At 49.3% G+C, this 16,816-nt stretch overlaps 2 protein-coding genes and 3 pseudogenes across 4 annotated transcripts in view; all 5 read right to left on the reverse strand.

Moving 5' to 3' along the window:
• The window catches only part of LOC127669887 (perforin-1-like), a 159,786-nt pseudogene extending 150,919 nt beyond the window's left edge, over positions 1-8,867 (reverse strand).
• The window catches only part of LOC127669882 (perforin-1), a 205,019-nt gene that overhangs the window by 151,345 nt on the left and 36,858 nt on the right, over positions 1-16,816 (reverse strand). Inside the window, exon 4 of one of the 2 annotated variants that reach the window (XR_007974429.1) lies at positions 1,900-2,154. The exons of the other annotated variant lie outside the window; for it this stretch is intronic. The gene's annotated coding sequence lies outside the window, so the exon portion shown is untranslated. Of the gene's footprint in view, positions 1-1,899; positions 2,155-16,816 lie in introns of those variants that run through there. 2 annotated transcript variants of the gene reach the window in all.
• LOC127669883 (perforin-1-like) overlaps positions 1-16,816 on the reverse strand; it is a 205,019-nt gene that overhangs the window by 151,345 nt on the left and 36,858 nt on the right. Inside the window, exon 1 of one of the 2 annotated variants that reach the window (XM_052164106.1) lies at positions 8,787-8,867. The exons of the other annotated variant lie outside the window; for it this stretch is intronic. The gene's annotated coding sequence lies outside the window, so the exon portion shown is untranslated. Of the gene's footprint in view, positions 1-8,786; positions 8,868-16,816 lie in introns of those variants that run through there. 2 annotated transcript variants of the gene reach the window in all.
• The window catches only part of LOC127669890 (perforin-1-like), a 160,508-nt pseudogene that overhangs the window by 106,834 nt on the left and 36,858 nt on the right, over positions 1-16,816 (reverse strand).
• Positions 2,161-16,816, reverse strand: part of LOC127669888 (perforin-1-like) — a 51,480-nt pseudogene continuing 36,824 nt past the window's right edge.

Consider the following 16,816-nt stretch of genomic DNA (forward strand, 5'->3'; position numbering starts at 1 on the left):
CCTCTTGAGGAGGACAGGCCTCAGCCACTCTTCCTCTGTAGACACCATGAGCCCCGCTCAGTGCCCCCAAGTCCTGTTGCCATCCCCTTTGCATTTATACCATTTTGGTTTGGATGTTAGACATCCCCCATTGGCCTGAGTATTTGGACACTTTGTCCCCTGTGGGTGGCACTGTGTGTTTGAAGATTGCAGATGTGCACCCACCACTGGAGGATGGGTCCTGCTGGGAGCAGGCCTTGAGGTCTTAGTGTCCAGCCTCACTTCCTGTCCATTCTCACCTTCAACTCAATGGGCTTCCACTGCTCCGGACACCATGACAGACCACATCCTTTTTAAAGATATATATAAACACACACACATACACACAAACACCCACACACATATATATATGTGAATACATATATGTATATATACACACATACTTATATAAATATACACACTATGTATGTGTATATGTATATGTATATGCCCCCACCTGACTTGTCTTCCTGGGCCTGTATACTGCTTCAGCACCCTCACCCTAACCCCCAAGAACACATGCAGTTATGGCAGAACTGCCTTCAAGTGGGTGTGAGGAGCAGACGGAACCTCAGGCGAAAGTCCAGCTCGTCTTCCCACCTTCCATGAGGGAGCGTCAACAGTCAGCTCCCCTGCCCATGGTGGGCACCCACCATCATCTGGTTTGACTTTGAGGCTCCCTAGTGGCCAGTGATACTGACCAATTTTCCATTTAATTATCAGCTCACACACACACACACACACATCTTGAAACAAACGTGAGAGAAAGGGGGAGTGGGGTGGAGACTCAGCATCTTTGGAGGCGTAACCTGAGCCATCAGAACGGTCCATATGGCTCCTGTTGGGACAGTGAGTTGGGACCCTCCATTATAGAGCCGGAACAGTTGAGCATGTCTCACTTCCGGTGAGTCTCTTAGAGAAGCCAGCTCTACTTTATCATAAGGCTAGTCCTAAATTCTTTCTGCATGTGCGTATCCTGTGCTGGCCAGCTTTATGCCACAAGCTAGAGTCACTTTGGAAGAGGGAAGCTCAAGCAAGGACATTTCCCCAGTGGGCCGTGCTGAGGGAAATCCTGTGGCACATCTTCCTGACTGACGATCAGGGTGGGAGGGCCCAGCTGACTGTGTGTGATCTCACGCTGGGCTGGTGGTCCTGGGCTCTGTAAGAACACACACTGAGCAAACCTGGGAGCAAGTCAGTGAGCAGGACCTTCAGCTCTTACCTCCAGGTCTCTGCCTCAAGTTCCTGTCCTGACTTCTCCAGACGAGGAACTGGAAGGCAGTCTTACCACGATTATTTATAATCCCTTTCCTCCACAATTGTTTTGATCATGATGATTTATCACAGAAATAGAAACCCTAACTTAGACAGATGTGTATGAGGTGTGTGTGTGTCTGTATGTGCACCTGTTCTTTTTTAAATTTAATTTAAATTTATATATGTGAGTACACTGTACATATACACATACATATATACACATACAAACATACCTATACACAAATGCAAACACACACACATACATACATACACATATGCATATACACATATATACATATAAACATATATCCATGTATCCTCGCATGTACACATACATACATACACACATATGTATACACATGCACACACAAACACACATACATATACATACATGCATACACAGATACATATACACACATGTATACACACATGCATACCGACATATATACACATACATACTTAAACACACACAAATAGATAAATGTAAATAAATGAAGTGAGAAGACCCTGTGTCCTGGGCTCAAATTTCCCACATAGAGCTGCAATGACTTCAGGATGGCCCTGCCAGTTCACCGCACTCCCCACCGTTCCACATTGTCTTTCAGCCAGACACCGAATGCCTATCATGATTTATTGCCACATTTATGCTACTGTTTTTTGACTCAGAGGATGAGGGGTGGGGGTCCCGCATTACCAGCAGAATTAGAGAAAGCAGTTCACTTCCAGAATCTGTCCATTTTATAAAACTGGTTGTTGAACACAGATGCCTATCTCTGGGGCATCATTTGTCCCCTCTTCTCTGCCACCAGGCCACCAGCATACTTACTGTCACATCATATTTATAGTCCGCTGTCACGTCATGTGCTTGCTGACACAGACCTTTATTCATCAGGAGCAGAACGAGGGACAAAAGGCACATAGGAATGGTGACACAGGAATTGTCTGAGAGATGATCTTGCTATGCCAAGGAGGGAGGGATTTGAAGCTGGGTGGGGACAGCATCTGGCCTTGGGCTGGGCTTCTGGCCAAGGTTTACACTGAGCAGCAGTAGTTGCCAAGCTTGGGGACACTGGGGGCTGAGGCAGTGTGGAAGGGAGAGTCAGCAGAGCTCTATGCTACAAACTCAGCCACTCTAGTGACAGGCTCCGGTCACTTTACTGCATATTAGACCCTCTGTGGCTCCCCTGGGAGAAGTCAGTTGAGCATCCCAGTTTTGTTGCTTGCTTTTTGAGACAGGGTCTCACTATGTAGACCTGGCTGGGCTCGAACTCATAGAGATCCACCTGTCTCTGCCTCCCCAATGCTGGGAATAAAGGCTTGTGCTACTACGCCCAGCTCTCAGGCATGTTATTAGTATTATTATTTTTACCACACTGCCCCACTGCGGTTTCCTGGAGGATCTCCCAGAAGCCCGTGGGGGGCATACTCCAGGCAGGTCTCTCCAATGAGATGGGGCAAACACTGGACCTGGTAGCGGAATTCTAGTCTGCCGTGGTTCAGGTAACAGGTCACATTATGGGAACCAGACCGGGGTTTCTGGTCACATGAACCAAGAAGGTCATCATCCCAGCCATTGTCAGCATCCCAGACCTGCACCCTGAGGGGTCCCCCCGTAGACAGGAGCACATTCCCAAAGTCCCTCCCTTTAGGCCACCTGGGATTGTTATTGTTCCAAACGACTTCGGTCCTGTACTCCTGGCCACCAAAGAAGATCTTTAGGTAGGCATCAGTAGCAGTGATGTAGTCTCCCCACAGACCCTCTGCCTCAAAATTGCTTACATTCAGGTGGGCCAAGCCCCTCTGGCGTGGACAGCAGTCCTGGTTGATGACCTTCGAATCCTGGCACACACACTGGCATGAATCACGACTACTCTTATGCTGGCCTGGCCCACAGGGCCGGCTACAGTTCTGCCAGCGGGCCCTGCTCATCACATAATGGCTGATTGCCTGTCTCAGCGCCTCCCGCTTTGGGTCCAGGTCTTCCAGTAATGTGTGCAGGGGCTCGAGGCTGTAGTCCACCAGTCAAGGGCTTCTGGGCAGTGAGGCTACCCAGGTTGAGAACTGCTCTGGTGTAGCTTGGTTCCCAAAGAGCAGATCATGCGTGGAGTCAAGGGGGCCACCGAGCACTTCGACGTGACGTTCGCGGTAGGTCTGGTGGAAAGAGGTGGTGATTTTGTGCTGTTTCTTCTTCTCCTCACAGGCCTTGTATTCGCTTGAGGCGCTGGCTTGGCCACCGATGCTGACCTGGGCCTCCACGTTCAGGCAGTCTGCTACCTCATCAGCTGTGAGCCCGTTTAGGGTCAGCTGACAGGTACGCAGGGCCGTGAGGGCTGAGATGCGGCCACCTAGGTCCATAGCCGAAATAAAGTGGGTGCCGTAGGAGGAGATGATCCTGCGATACGCATGCTCCGTGGAGCTGTTAAAGGTGGGGGGAAGGGCTCTGAGTGCCCTTCTGAAGTCAGAGTGCAGTGGAGGGTTTTGTGCCAGGCGAACGCTGTGGAGAGGGCAGAGCATTAGAAGACCTGTGTGGGTGGCATTTCCCTGATTCAATAGCACCTTCAAGACCCCTCTCCCCATCTATACACACAGACATGAAAGTACACTGGGGCTAGCTGGGGAAAAAACAAATGGGATAGGAAGAGTTAGGATAAAAACGATTGTGATTAAAATATGTACATGTGTTCTTCTGCATGCCAGGGAATGTTCTGGGTATGGTGGCCCAGGAGTGGTATAGCAGGGTCCTCTGGAAGTGTCATTCCAGTTTTCTGAGGAACCGCCAGACTGATTTCCAAAGTGGTTGTACCAGCTTGCAATCCCACCAGCAGTGGAGGAGCGGTCCTCTTTCTCCACATCCTTGCCAACACCTGCTGTCTCCTGAGTTTTTAATCTTAGCCATTCTGACTGGTGGGAGGTGAAATCTCAGGGTTGTTATGTTCATAGCAGCCTTGTTTATAATAGCCAGAAGCTGGAAAAATCCTAAATGTACCTCAATGGAGGAATGGATACAGAAAACGTAGTATATTTACACAGTGGAATACTACTCAGCGATTAAAAACAATGAATTCATGAAATCCTAGGAAAATGGTTGGAACTGGAAAATATCATCCTAAGTGAGGTAACCCAATCACAAAAGAACACACATGAAATGCAATCACTGATAAGTGGATATTAGCCCAGAAGCTCTGAATACCCAAGCTGCTATTAACATATCAAATGATTCCCAAGAAGAAGGAAGGAGAGGGCCCTGGTCCTGGAAAGGCTTGATGCAGCAATGTAGAGGATTACCAGGGCAGAGAAGTGGGAGGGGATTGATTGGGGAAAGGGCAGAGGGATGAGGGTTTATGGGACTTGTGGGGTGGGGGGAGCCAGGAAAAGGGAAATTATTTGGAATGTAAACAAATAATATAAAAAATAATAAAAAATATTTACATTTACTGAAACCTACTGTTAAAATTTAGAATTAAGATATGCTATCTAAAAGTGGAAAGTATGTGAATGTGCAGTAGGGAGTAGAGATAAAGCTTGCTGCTAACCCTGCCAACCCAAGTTCAATCCCCAGAACCCACTTAGTAGAAGCAGAAGAAATGATGCCCACAGGTTGTCCTCTGATCTCCTCACACTTGCTGCAACACACAGATACACATTCGCACACTAAAAAATACACAAAAAAGTAAAGAAATATTTTTTAAATGCCAGGTGGTAGTTATGCAAGTCTTTAATGCCAGCACTCGGAGGAAGAGGGAGGCAGATCTCTCTGAGTTCAAGGCCAGCCTGATCTACTGAGTGAGTTCCAAGACAGGCAGAGATACAGAGAAACTTCCAAAATGAAATCTTTTTTTTTTTAAGCCTGAGAAACTAGTGCAGGCTCCATGGTGTCACTGTGTATCCACGCAGTGAGGAAGAAGGACACGGCCCGGCCTCCTGTCCTTACCCAGGAAGACTCCACGGTTGGTCTGCAATGCCTGGGAGAGAGGGCTTAGGTGCTCACTGCCTGTGTTTACATGTCATCAAGCTAGGGCTCAGGGACAATCCTGCTTTCATCCTCCTTTTCTCTGGATGTAGGTGCTCATGCATAGAGGAAGCCTGTCATAGATACATTTTATATATATCTACATTTTATACAATGTATACATATATACATTTTATATATATATGTGTGTGTGTGTGTGTGTGTGTGTGTGTATGTGTATGTATATATGATAGACAGACAGATGATATATAGGTGATAGACAGAGAAACAGACAGATACATACATACATATATAGACAATAGATAGATACATACATAGATACTTATATACACAGTAGATAAATACATACATACATACATACATACATACATACATACATAGATGATACATAATGCAGTTAAATAGACACACACACAGTTACATAGATATGTTGCTACAAAGATAGATGATTGATAGGTGATAGATAATGATGGTAGATAGATAGATGATAGAGAATTAGATGATAGACAGATAGCTAGGGCTATCGGGTCTGGCATCTAAACAACAGTGCCACTGTAGGTTTTCATTGTCATCTTGATACAACCTAAAATCACTTGGGGAGAGTTTCTTAGGGACTGTCTCGATCAGATCAGCCTGTGGTCTTGCCTGTAGAGGATTGTCTTGATTGCCTTAATTGATGTGGGAAGACTCAGGCTGAAAGTGGGTAGCACCATTTCCTGTTTTGGGCCCTGGACTGTATAACGCTAGAGAAGGCTGACTGAGCCCTCGGCAAGAACTCAGTTATTTCTCCCTGCGCTTGACTGTTGGTATGATGTGATCAGCTGCAACAGAACAAGCCATGATAGATGGTAACCCAGAAAGGTGACTAAAATAAGCCCTCTCTCCTTAGCTGCCTTTTGGTCAGGACATCATCAGAAATTAATCTACAGGGGCCACATATCAGACAGGCTGGGTATTAGATTGTTATGGTTCATAACAGTAGCAAAAGTACAGTTCAAAAGTAGCAACGAAATCATTTTGTGTCTGGAGTCATCACATTAGGAGCTGTATTAGGATCACAGCAGTAGGGAGCATGAGAACTACTGATTCTACAGTGATCAGGATTCGGTGTCCTCCTGTGAAATAGTAGGTAAACTCTACTCTGCTATTCCAGAGCTCCTAGACCCCTTAGAGTGTCCCACCATTCTTCCTGTTCCTCTCACCTCTGCCTCAAGTCTTACCTGTACATGCGACACTCCACTGTGTCAGTATAAAAGTTGTACTGGTCCTGATGGGTCTTCTCGGCTGCAAAATTGGCTACCTGGGAGTGGGAGCCGGCCATGGACACGTGCACCTTTGCTTCTGGCTTCGGGTTCACCTCCAGACCCACACGCCAGTCGTTCTTGATATTAGCAGCTGCCTCCCGGGCCACGCCCTCCGTGGAGCTGACCTTGACTGTGGCAATGTTACGCCTGCAGTATGAACTGTCAGGCCTCCAGTGGGCGATTGCCACGGGTAGGCGCTGTATAGAGTCTCTCATTAGGGAGTTTTTACAGAGGGTGCAGGTGCGGTCTGGCCTCAGGAACTTCCATGTGTTCACTGGGAAGGAGCCAGAGCGGCGGAGGGTGGTCACATCCATGCCTTCCCCAGCCAACCATGCACCTGGCACGAACTTGTGCTTCTGCTTGCATTCTGACCGAGTGGCAGTGTAGCAGGGAGCAGGGACAGGGCGTGGCAGCAGCAGGAAAAGGCCCAGGAGGAACAGGTACGTGGCCATGATGCTGCAGGCACAGAAGTCATAAACTCTGGGGAGCTGTGGGAACAGGGATGAAGGATGCTGACCTCTCCCTCACCACTGGGGAGCATCAGGAGACAGAGTCAACTTCTCTTTAGCTATTGCAATGACAGAGCTGCACTGGCTTTGTCCACTGTACAGAGAAACCCAGAGGGATTTAAACATATGGCCCAGAGTGGCACAGGCAGGAGGAACACCGTGCTGAGATTTTATCATCTCAGACCCAGCAGGAATCAAGAGTGAAGGCTGTGACCCTGGACAGAGCATCTGTAATAGGTTTTGGCTCTGGAGATGTGTGGTTTTTTACCCAGAGAAGGACACTTTTCTAACCTTATTCCCCTCCCCCATTCTGGGAATAGACCCAGAGCCTGATGCACTGTAGGCAAGTGTTCCACCAACGAGCCACACCCTACTTCTCATTAATTAATTAATTAATCAATTAAGTTAGAGACAATGTATCATTTCTCAGGATAGCTCAGGATAGCTGTGTAGTCACTGTGTTGCCTAAGCTAGCCTTGAACATGTGGAGGAGCTAGGATCTCAAGCCTGTGGCAGCAGGCATGGCTCCTAGCTGATTCTTAATTTCTCTCCATCTCTAATTCCAGGGGTGACATCCTTCTCTCCCTTAGAGATGTGAGGGCTACTCTGAGCCTCCTGCAAGGAGGAATGGAATCTCTAGAATGGATGAAGGCTGTCCTGTATCGATGCCCTTGGCTCTAGTGTGGAGGACCTTTAAGTGCGCCCTTGCAAGCCCTTCCACTGCCCAGGCTTTCTGTCTTGACAGTCCCTGCCAAACACTGCACGCCATGGCAGGCTGGGCACCTACCTACCTGTTGCCTGCTACCTGGCAACGATCCATTAGAAGGCTCTTCCTTGCTTTGAGTGCCTGGTTTGGTATCTCCTTCTATCTCCTCTCTATCTAAGGGTTTCTCTACCTGTGGATCTTGGCCATGGGAAAACACACACTTCCAATGGTCCTGGAAACCCCCAAACATAAATTTATTTTCATGACTTCCTGACTGTAATTTCACTATTGTGCTGTTTCTAAGACCATCGGAAGTAGGTTTCCCCCATTCCCCAACTGATATGACCCACAGATGGAGAACTGGCTCCTTCCAAGGCTCTTGGAGGTCTTTTATTTTTTCTCCTCTGTCTGCAGGGTCTTACGTGAGGGAGCAGGGTGAGCAGAGGTCTCCCTCACACCTAGCTGCAGTCTTCCATGTTCTACCTAATACAGTGAGTTGGAGGCAGAATTCAGGTAACGTGTGACGCTGGGAGATAAACAAGCCACAGAAAATTCCTGTCAAGCATCCTGGTCATCCTTCCTCAGAGCACATCACACTCGTGACTTTGACTCACAGATATTAGTCCCCTTCTGGCCTTCTTTGTATTGTCATGGAGTCTATTTCCTTGGCTTCTTTCTTCTTTTCCCATGTGTCCCTTTCCTTCCCTCCCCTAACCTTCCTGGCATCTTCTGAGACGGGGGTTTACCATGTTCCCCGATGGTAGAGTCATAAGCCTGCTCCATACTTGGCACATTTCTATCGTTTATGAGCCCTATCTGCCAGAACTGCTGGAAATAGCCTTTGAGATGCGGACAGTCATCATTTACACATGAACCCCAGAGTGGTCACCAACCCGATGAAGGAATGAGAGATTCGCTGGAAGATGGCGACTAGCACTTCTGGTTGCTTCTTCTGAATGTCCCTCCAACTCTCTTTCCTGGGTATCCCAACCTCCCTTCTTCCCACCCTTCCTCCTCCTTACCTGAAGTCCCACAGAGATGGCACTGCAGGATAGGGGACACCTGTGTTGCCAGTGGAGGTTGTTAAAATGCTGCAATTGATCCCCAGGAGGGACCACTTTGGCCAATGCCATATCACTTCCTGCCCTGCCCCCAGGCTGTGGTCACAGGTCCCCACCAGCACCCACCCTGTTGTCACCTCTTTATCTTGTGAGAACCTTCAGGAAGTCAGCTGTGAAGACCAGAGGCTCATCTGTCAACCAGAACTGCCGGGGCGCAGACTCTGGTCTCCACCTGCAGGCCCACTATGAGCTATCTGCTTCCATGTTGAGTGTGTGGGAAGGGATGAGCTATCAGGAAGAGGTGAGGAAGAGTGGCCTGGGCTTGAGCGGCTGGGCCAGGGCCTTCAGCCTCTTCACATCTCAGCTCCTCATCCAAACGTGTGGCTAATCACAGTGTCCCATGAGAGGGGACATGATGATGTGGTGCGGTGCTTAGGACTCGGCATGATCTTTATTTATTCTCAACACATGTGACTGTTTCCTCCTCCCTGGGGAGTGGGGAGAGATACTCACAGCCGGTGCCCACCTCCTGTCCATACCTCCATCCCAGCCGTGCCTCGGGTTTGAGCAAGCTAGTACTGTGGAAAGACAATTGCCCACTCTGCTCTGCCTGAGGTTACTGTGGGGGTGGGGTGGGGGATCTTATGGGTGATGTGACTCATGGACACCTTCTGGTGGCAAAAAAGTGCTAGTTATGAGGTGGGTAAGTTGGGGAAGGTTGGGGGTAGTTCTCAACACCCCTAAGTGTATACATGATGGGAACAAGTAGCTGCAGGCCCCAGGCCTCAGGGTCACAGCTCACCCGGGCCTCTGACACCTTTCTCAGAACTGGGCCTACTCTTCTGTTACTCCCCCAGAAATGGCAGCTGACCTGTGGTCCCACCTTGGTGCTCTGCCCGGGTGGTCTGACTTGGATGCCAAAGCTCAGAGATATTCAGTCCCCAACCATACTGGAAAGACAGCATGTATGGTGTAGACACCTACACAAAGTCTGCAGGAAGAGAGTCATGAATCTAAATGGAATTCAGAACACACCAGAACACACTCTTAGCAGTTAAAAAAAAAAAAGCTCCTAGCCCAGCGTTAGTGGTGCATGCCTTTAATTATCATACTTGCCAGGCAGAGGCAGGCAGATTTCTGAGTTTGAGGCCAGCCTGATCTACAGAGTGAGTTCCAGCACATCTAGGGCTGCGCAGAGAAACCCTGTGTTGAAAATCAAAACCAACCAAACAAACAAACAAAAAACCAGAAAGCCAATAACAACAAAACAAAACTGGAGAGAGAGACAGAGGGGAGGAAAGGGAGAGGGACAGGGAGAGGGAGAGGGAGAGGGAGAGAGGGAGGCAGGGAGGGAGGGAGGGAGGGAAGAAGAGAGGGAGAGAGAGAGAGGGGGGGGGGAGAGAGAGAGAGAGAATCTGAGAATGGAAGTTAACAGCAGTTTGGCCATTGAAGGCAACCTTGGGAAAAGCAGGTCTGGGGTCTGGGGCCTGGTTCTGTCTCCCTGGTCTCTCTCTGGGTCTTAGTTTCCTCATCGCCATAAGCAGAGATGGGAGGGAAATATGGAAGCTGGTGGTGTGGCTCAGACAGTTGTTGTCTACCTGAAAATGTATAGCCCTCCATGGGTTGCAGAGTGTGTGAGGTAGACATGACTTTACAGGTCATCCAACTGAGGCACTAGCTTACTGCATCCAGCAGGTCAAATCTGGCTCACTACCTGGTGATGTTAATAAAGTTTTATTAGCCCACTGTTAGGCCAACCCACTTTTACATCATCTGTGGATACCGAGTGCTTCAATGGCAGACTTGCGAGGCTGTAACAGAGCCTGCATGGTCTGCCCACAACGCAGGAGATATTTGCTTTTACTCCTGTGCAGGAAAGGTTAGCAGATAGATCTGAAAACTGAGTTAGACAGGAAAATGGGTTTCAGGGACACAGAGTGTGGGCCATCATGATGTGTCAGCAGGAGCCAGGCCCCTTGCTTGTGGAGCCTTTCTCCACCCCACCCATTTACCTCACTGCTTTCCTGCTGGCATCTGTTTTGTATGGTGCCTGAGCTGCAGCAGACGGGTCTCATGCATTGGTACAGTGGCAGTGTGGCTTTGTGTCTGAGTAGCATCCTGCTTCAGTGATTACGCCTTACTTGACTTCTGTCTACAGAAACCAACAAGTGCTTGTTTAAACAGCTGGTGTTTGATCAGCCCTATTGTGGTAATATTAAGGTCTGAAGTATTGAAACACCTGTACACAGCCACAACAGGGACACACCCCTTACATCTTGTGGGATGAACTGCACTGGACTCTGGAATTGGAAGTGTGGGGACTGTTCCAGTCACAGCCTGAGAGGTGGGTCATCCACTGGCAATGTCTCAATCAGTCTTTGGTTTAGACCACCATAACAAAGTGTTGCCCATACCGAATGCTTGAACTGAGACAGATATTCACCTCTCGTTTGGGTGTCCAAGAAGGTATGGCAGCCTGCAACCACCCAGGCTCCCCTAGTATCTTGCTTCAATTAAATCAGCAGGTGCCTCTGTCTTTTGGAAGGTCTAATCTACCTCTTCGAGGGACGGGGTAAGGCAAAAGACAGACTAGTAGGCTTTACCTTTAGGAGTGGCTCAGAATTTGCACCTCCTCACTCCCTCTCATATCATTGGCTAGAGATTAATACAGGACCAATGTTAGCTGCAAGGGAGTCTGGAAAATATGCTAGCTGCAAGGGAGGCTGGCAAATATACTAGCCGCAAGGAAGATGGGAAATGTAGTTTGCAATGGAATAGTATAGGTCTTAGTCGTCTCATTCCTGGTGTTCTGTGTATAAGGATGAAGGGGCAGCTGCATGGGTCTGGGACAGATGGCCTTGCTGTGTCTTCTGGTAACAGTGTAAGGGACCAACAGAAGTTGTCTGACTCAAGTTTTCACTCTGAAGGTACAACTGCAAGGAGGAGTTCCAGGTCCATGATGAGCTGCTCAAGGCCCATTACAGGATGGGTGGGCTCTCAGATGCCACTCCTGAACACTACCTGGTGCAGGTCAGGGCAGCTTAACACCCACCCCACCCCACCCTTCTCTGTCTCTTCTCCACTTCTATCTTCTTCCACTCTATCTTTGTCTCTCACTCCTTCTTTGGACTGCAGGAGATTTTTCATATGCTAGGCAATTCTACACTGAGCCATGTCCTCAGTCCCTCAACTGAGATTTCTAGGTAATTAAGTACTGCTGATCCATGCCCCATCCCCTCAGTTCCCCTTAACCACCCTTTGGTCCCAGAATATGTGAGGTAGAGAGGACCTTACAGGTCATCCAGTTGAGGCATCAGCTGACTGCATCCTGCAGGTCAGATCTGGCCCACCACCTGTCGATATAAATAAAGTTTTATTGGTCCACTGTTATGTGAATGTGGAGGTTGCTCCTGTTATTGCTGTGTGTTTGTGTGTGTTTGTGTGTATGTGTTGTGTGTGTGTGTATGTGTGAAGTGTGTATGTATGTGGCATGTGTGCGTATGTGTGACGTGTGTGTGTGTGTGTGTGTATGTGTGCAAATTCATGTGCAGGCACATGTGTGTGTGTGTGTCTGCATGTGTGGCATGTGTGGTGTGTGTGTGTGTGTGTGTATGTATGATGTGTATGTGCGGTGTGTATGTATGTATAATGGGTGTGTGTGTTGTATGGTGTGTGTGTGTGTTGCATGTGTGTTTATGTGTGGCATGTGTGTGTGTATGTGTGGCATGTGTGTGTGTGTGTGTGTGTGTGATGTGTGTGTGTGTATGTATGTGTGTGTGTGTATATATGGTGTTTCTTTCTCTCTACACATCTTCTCTCTGAAAGTCCTCCTCTTTGTCTTTCCCATTCCCTATCCCCATGCTGTGGTCCTAGGTGGATCGAGCCATCAGTGCCTGTGCAGAGTTGCATGACCTGAAGGAAGAGGTTCTTAAGAACCAGAGGAAGCTGGAGGGCTTCAGGCCAGAGAGCCGGGAGCAGGTGAGGCCGGGAGGAGCATGCCAGACTCTGCTTGGGACTGTGGGTTTTCAGCCTGATGGCTTCTCTGTCAGTACAGTAGTTTCTGGAGGAGGGTGGGGTGGGGGATGAGGGTCGGGCAGCTGGAGCAGCTGGAAGGAAGGATGAGGAAGAGGAAAGTTTATTTTTTCTGAGCAGGTCCCTTGACTGCAGAAGGATGGACAGAGGGGCCTGCTGAGACCTCTGGACTCACACATTTTCCCAGAATCTCCCATTAATCAGCTTCACGTCAGGATAACGAGAAACCTAAGAGTGTGAGAATCAGCTTGTAAAAAAGCAATGGCTAGTCCAGGGTGATACAGGATTATAAACCCCACGCAACTGCAGAGGCAGGGGGACTGTGGCTTCTGGGGTAGCCTGGGCTGCTTGCTGTGTTTGAGGTCAGCAAGGAGAGAAAGGATAGGGAGGGAGGGAGGGAGAGAAGGATTGAGGGAAGGGAAGGAAAGACAGGAAGAGGCAGCCGGCATCCTGCAGTTTAGAACACATCTCCAGTGATCCAAGAGTTCCCTGCTTGGCCCTGCCTCTTAAGGAACCTGTCACCTTCGGACAGTGTCACCCCAGGACACAGCCTTTAATTCAGAGATCTCTGGGGGCCTCCCAGGATTCACACAGGAGCTCTTCCAGCGAGGGAATCTTCTGGAGTTTCCACGGGAAGGGCAGACTTGGTCCATTGCACAGCTTCAGGAAGAAGATTGTGCTGGCTCGCAGCTCCTGTCTTGAGCTCCGTGGAGAAGCCGGTGCTGACAGTGTTTGTGTGTGGTGTGTGGTGTGTGGTGTGTGGTGTGTGTGAGACTCAAAGCCCTGACCACCTTCAGTTTGTTTAACACTTATAAAAAACAAGTCCCTGAGAGCTGAGTTCCACTGTGGGAAAACAGAAACCAGAGACATGAAATGTGATGCCACCTCGAGCCTGCAGCTGCCGGAGCACGCGGGCTTCTCTTCAGCAGTTGTGATTCTTGTGTAGCCATCGCACTTCTAGTGTTAGAGTGAATTCCTGGAGTTTGTCATTGAGAAGAGTTTTTGATGTCTTTGTCACTTAAACTCATGGCCAGGTCAACCTGCCTGGGCCTGGCGAGTCAGACTTGGAGTCCTGACCCAGCTGCCTGGTCACCGTCTGGTAGTGTCCCTTACGGAGACGAGGACTTCTGCTGTGTGGATTGCCTGCATTGCCCTGTTTGTGAAGTGGAACACTCGATGATAAGATGATATGTAGCTGTAGGGCTGGTGGGGGTCAAGTGAGGGAAGATGCTTGGGACACTGAGAAGAGGGCTGAGTGTCACCTGCTGCTGTCACCAGGCAGGCCCCAGTTGTTGACACATGAGCTGCTTCAGGACCCTGTACTGTCATGGCGTCTGTCTGGAGACACTTCATATCGCCTTATCTAGAATCCTCTCTTGCATCTGCAGCGGGGTCATCCAGGGGCAGGGTTATCCCCTAGTCTAGAGCAGGGGTCAGAGGCCACCAGAGCAGTGCCCAGGGCTCATGCTGAATCTTTGTTTCTCTGGCACCATCTTGTGGTTGTCTCATGTGTTGCTGGCAGAGCTGTCAGGCTGCTATGGCAATGCAGAGGGGCATGACTGAGGCTGTGCTCCCCTCAACCTAGCTTACTCACTCTCTGGCTTTTTACAGAAAAAGCTGCGCAGACCCTGCAGGTGCAGATTCCCAAGGGTGGGTGGGGGTGGGGTGGAGGGGTGAGGGTGGGTCAGGGTGGGGTGGGTGTTGGGTGGGTCCGGCTTTACACAGGTTCAGATCTCACTTGCCATCTGGGTTTCTGACCTGGCTAGAGAACTGTAACAGCCACTGAAGAGGCTGGGCTGGGGCTGGGAGAAAGGGATTCCTATCATTTGTACCTAGTTCCTGTCTATGAATTAGGAGTTGTAATAATTCCCTGGAATATCGTACGTGCATGTGTGTGTGTGTGTGTATGTAGCTCTGTGTATGTATGTATGTGTATGTATGTTTATGTTTGTATATTGTGTATATGTTGCATGTATGTGTGCATATGATGTATATATGTATATATGTGTATATGTATGTGTATATGTTGTGCATATATATTATGGATATGTGTGCATATGATGTATGTATCTTTGTGTGTCTATGTGTATATGTGTATGTGTCTCTGTGTGTATGTGTGTATGTATCTGTGTGTATATGTATGTATGTATGTATGTTTATGTGTGTGTATATGTGTCTGTGTGTGTATATGTGTGTGTATATGTTGTGTGTATGTGCATATATGATGGGTGTATATGTATCTGTGTGTATATGTGTATATATGTATATGTGTGTATGTTTGTGTATATGTGTGTGTATGATGTGTGTGTATGTGTATATTTGTGTGTATGTGTATATGTGTGTGTGTGTGTCTGTGTGTCTGTGTATCTGTGTTCCTGGATCTTAAAGGAGGGCCTCCCTGAAGAAAGAGAAAGGAACCAGGTGGTGTTCCCACACACTCTTAATCCCTAGATTAAGATACTAGAGATACAGAGAGGCAGGCAGATCTCTGAGTTCAAGGCCATCTTGGTCTACAGAGCTAGTTCCAGTATAGCCAGGGCTACACAGAGAAACCTGCTTCAACAAAGTAAAGATTCAACACAGAGGAAATGGAACATGATGAGGTAGTTGTCCTGTTTTCTTCTCATGCTGTCCCTGTCCCAGGACTGGGAACTGGAGAGGCAGCATCTGTCTGAGAGCCACGCATGCCCAGTGTGGTCACTGCAGGGTTCCATATTACTCATGAGTTACTGCAAATGGGACAGACACAAGGAAGGACTTCCAGCCTGGCAGAACTGTCTTGGAGCTGGAGGGCGTGCCTTCTGGGAGTCTCCACTCTTCTAGACACAGCTAGGGGGCAGCCCCATGTCTAACACCCATTTCTCCCTTCCCCCTCCCTGTCCTCAGGAGTGTGGTAGTCAGTATGCTGTCCAGCAGAGGGCGCTGTGGAGTCTGGAGCTGTACTTCTATCTGATCCTATTTAACTACTATCTGCATGAACATGTGGGGCTGAGGGAGGGCTATCCCAGCCACGGAGACCCCACGGGGCAGGGAATAGAGGGAGACTGTGTGTGTGTGTGTGTGTGTGTTGGTCCCTGAGAAAGGCTGGGAGGGCCAAGAACAGGTCCAGGTGCCTGTTGTTTCTGCCCCGCCCCCATTTCTCCTCTCCCACAACCCCCAACCCAGGCCTGGGCTCAGTATCTCAGTCAGGGCAGAAAACATCCTGCTCCTCCCTCTCCTCCTCGTTCTCCCCTGAGTCCCAATGCTACCTTTTGGGGCTCCCTTTCTATACAGGGCTAGGCAGGGTGGGCTCAGGGTGGCCCCACACTCCTCAATGCCCCGTCTCTCTCGGCCTCGGGCTGCAGCACCACCTGGCCTTTGCCCTTAGTTTCAGTCGATGGCTGTGCACCCATCCTGAGCTGTGTAGTCTGCTGGTGGCGCTGAATTCAGTGGATCCCTTGGTCCCGGGGACCTCATCGCCAAGGGCTTGGTGAGTAGCTGAGTATCTGTGGAGTGGGCGGGGCTGGCTGGCCACTGGCAACAGGGAATTCTTGATTTCTGTAGTGCTGGGGAGGTGTGGCCGGGGGCGGGGGTTGGTAGGGGAGGGGGTGGCAGGCTTCTCCTGTGGGCACAATGTCCCAGGCTCTGGCTGCTGTCCTGGTACCTTTTCCTCAGTCTCAAAGCCCAGAGCTTTGACACAGTCAGACTGGACCTTAGGACATCTGAGCTGGAGCCTCTCTGGAGGCCGTGCACCACCACGTCCTTGCCAGGGCGTCGGTGAGGCTGCAGGGTCCCGCCATATATACCCCGTACCCAGTAGGACACCGTTTCTCTGCCAGCCCGATCCCACACTTCCCTCTGAGACCCCGTTGGATATGGTGCCCACCATCGGCTATGGCAGGTGACCGTGGGCTTCTGATTGGGTGTCCTCCTCCCTACAGGAAGCAGATGACCTGGTTTCCCTGGATGCTCTCAGCACC

The sequence above is a fragment of the Apodemus sylvaticus genome, chromosome 19, assembly GCF_947179515.1.
Source record: "Apodemus sylvaticus chromosome 19, mApoSyl1.1, whole genome shotgun sequence".
NCBI classification, from domain to species: domain Eukaryota; kingdom Metazoa; phylum Chordata; class Mammalia; order Rodentia; family Muridae; genus Apodemus; species Apodemus sylvaticus.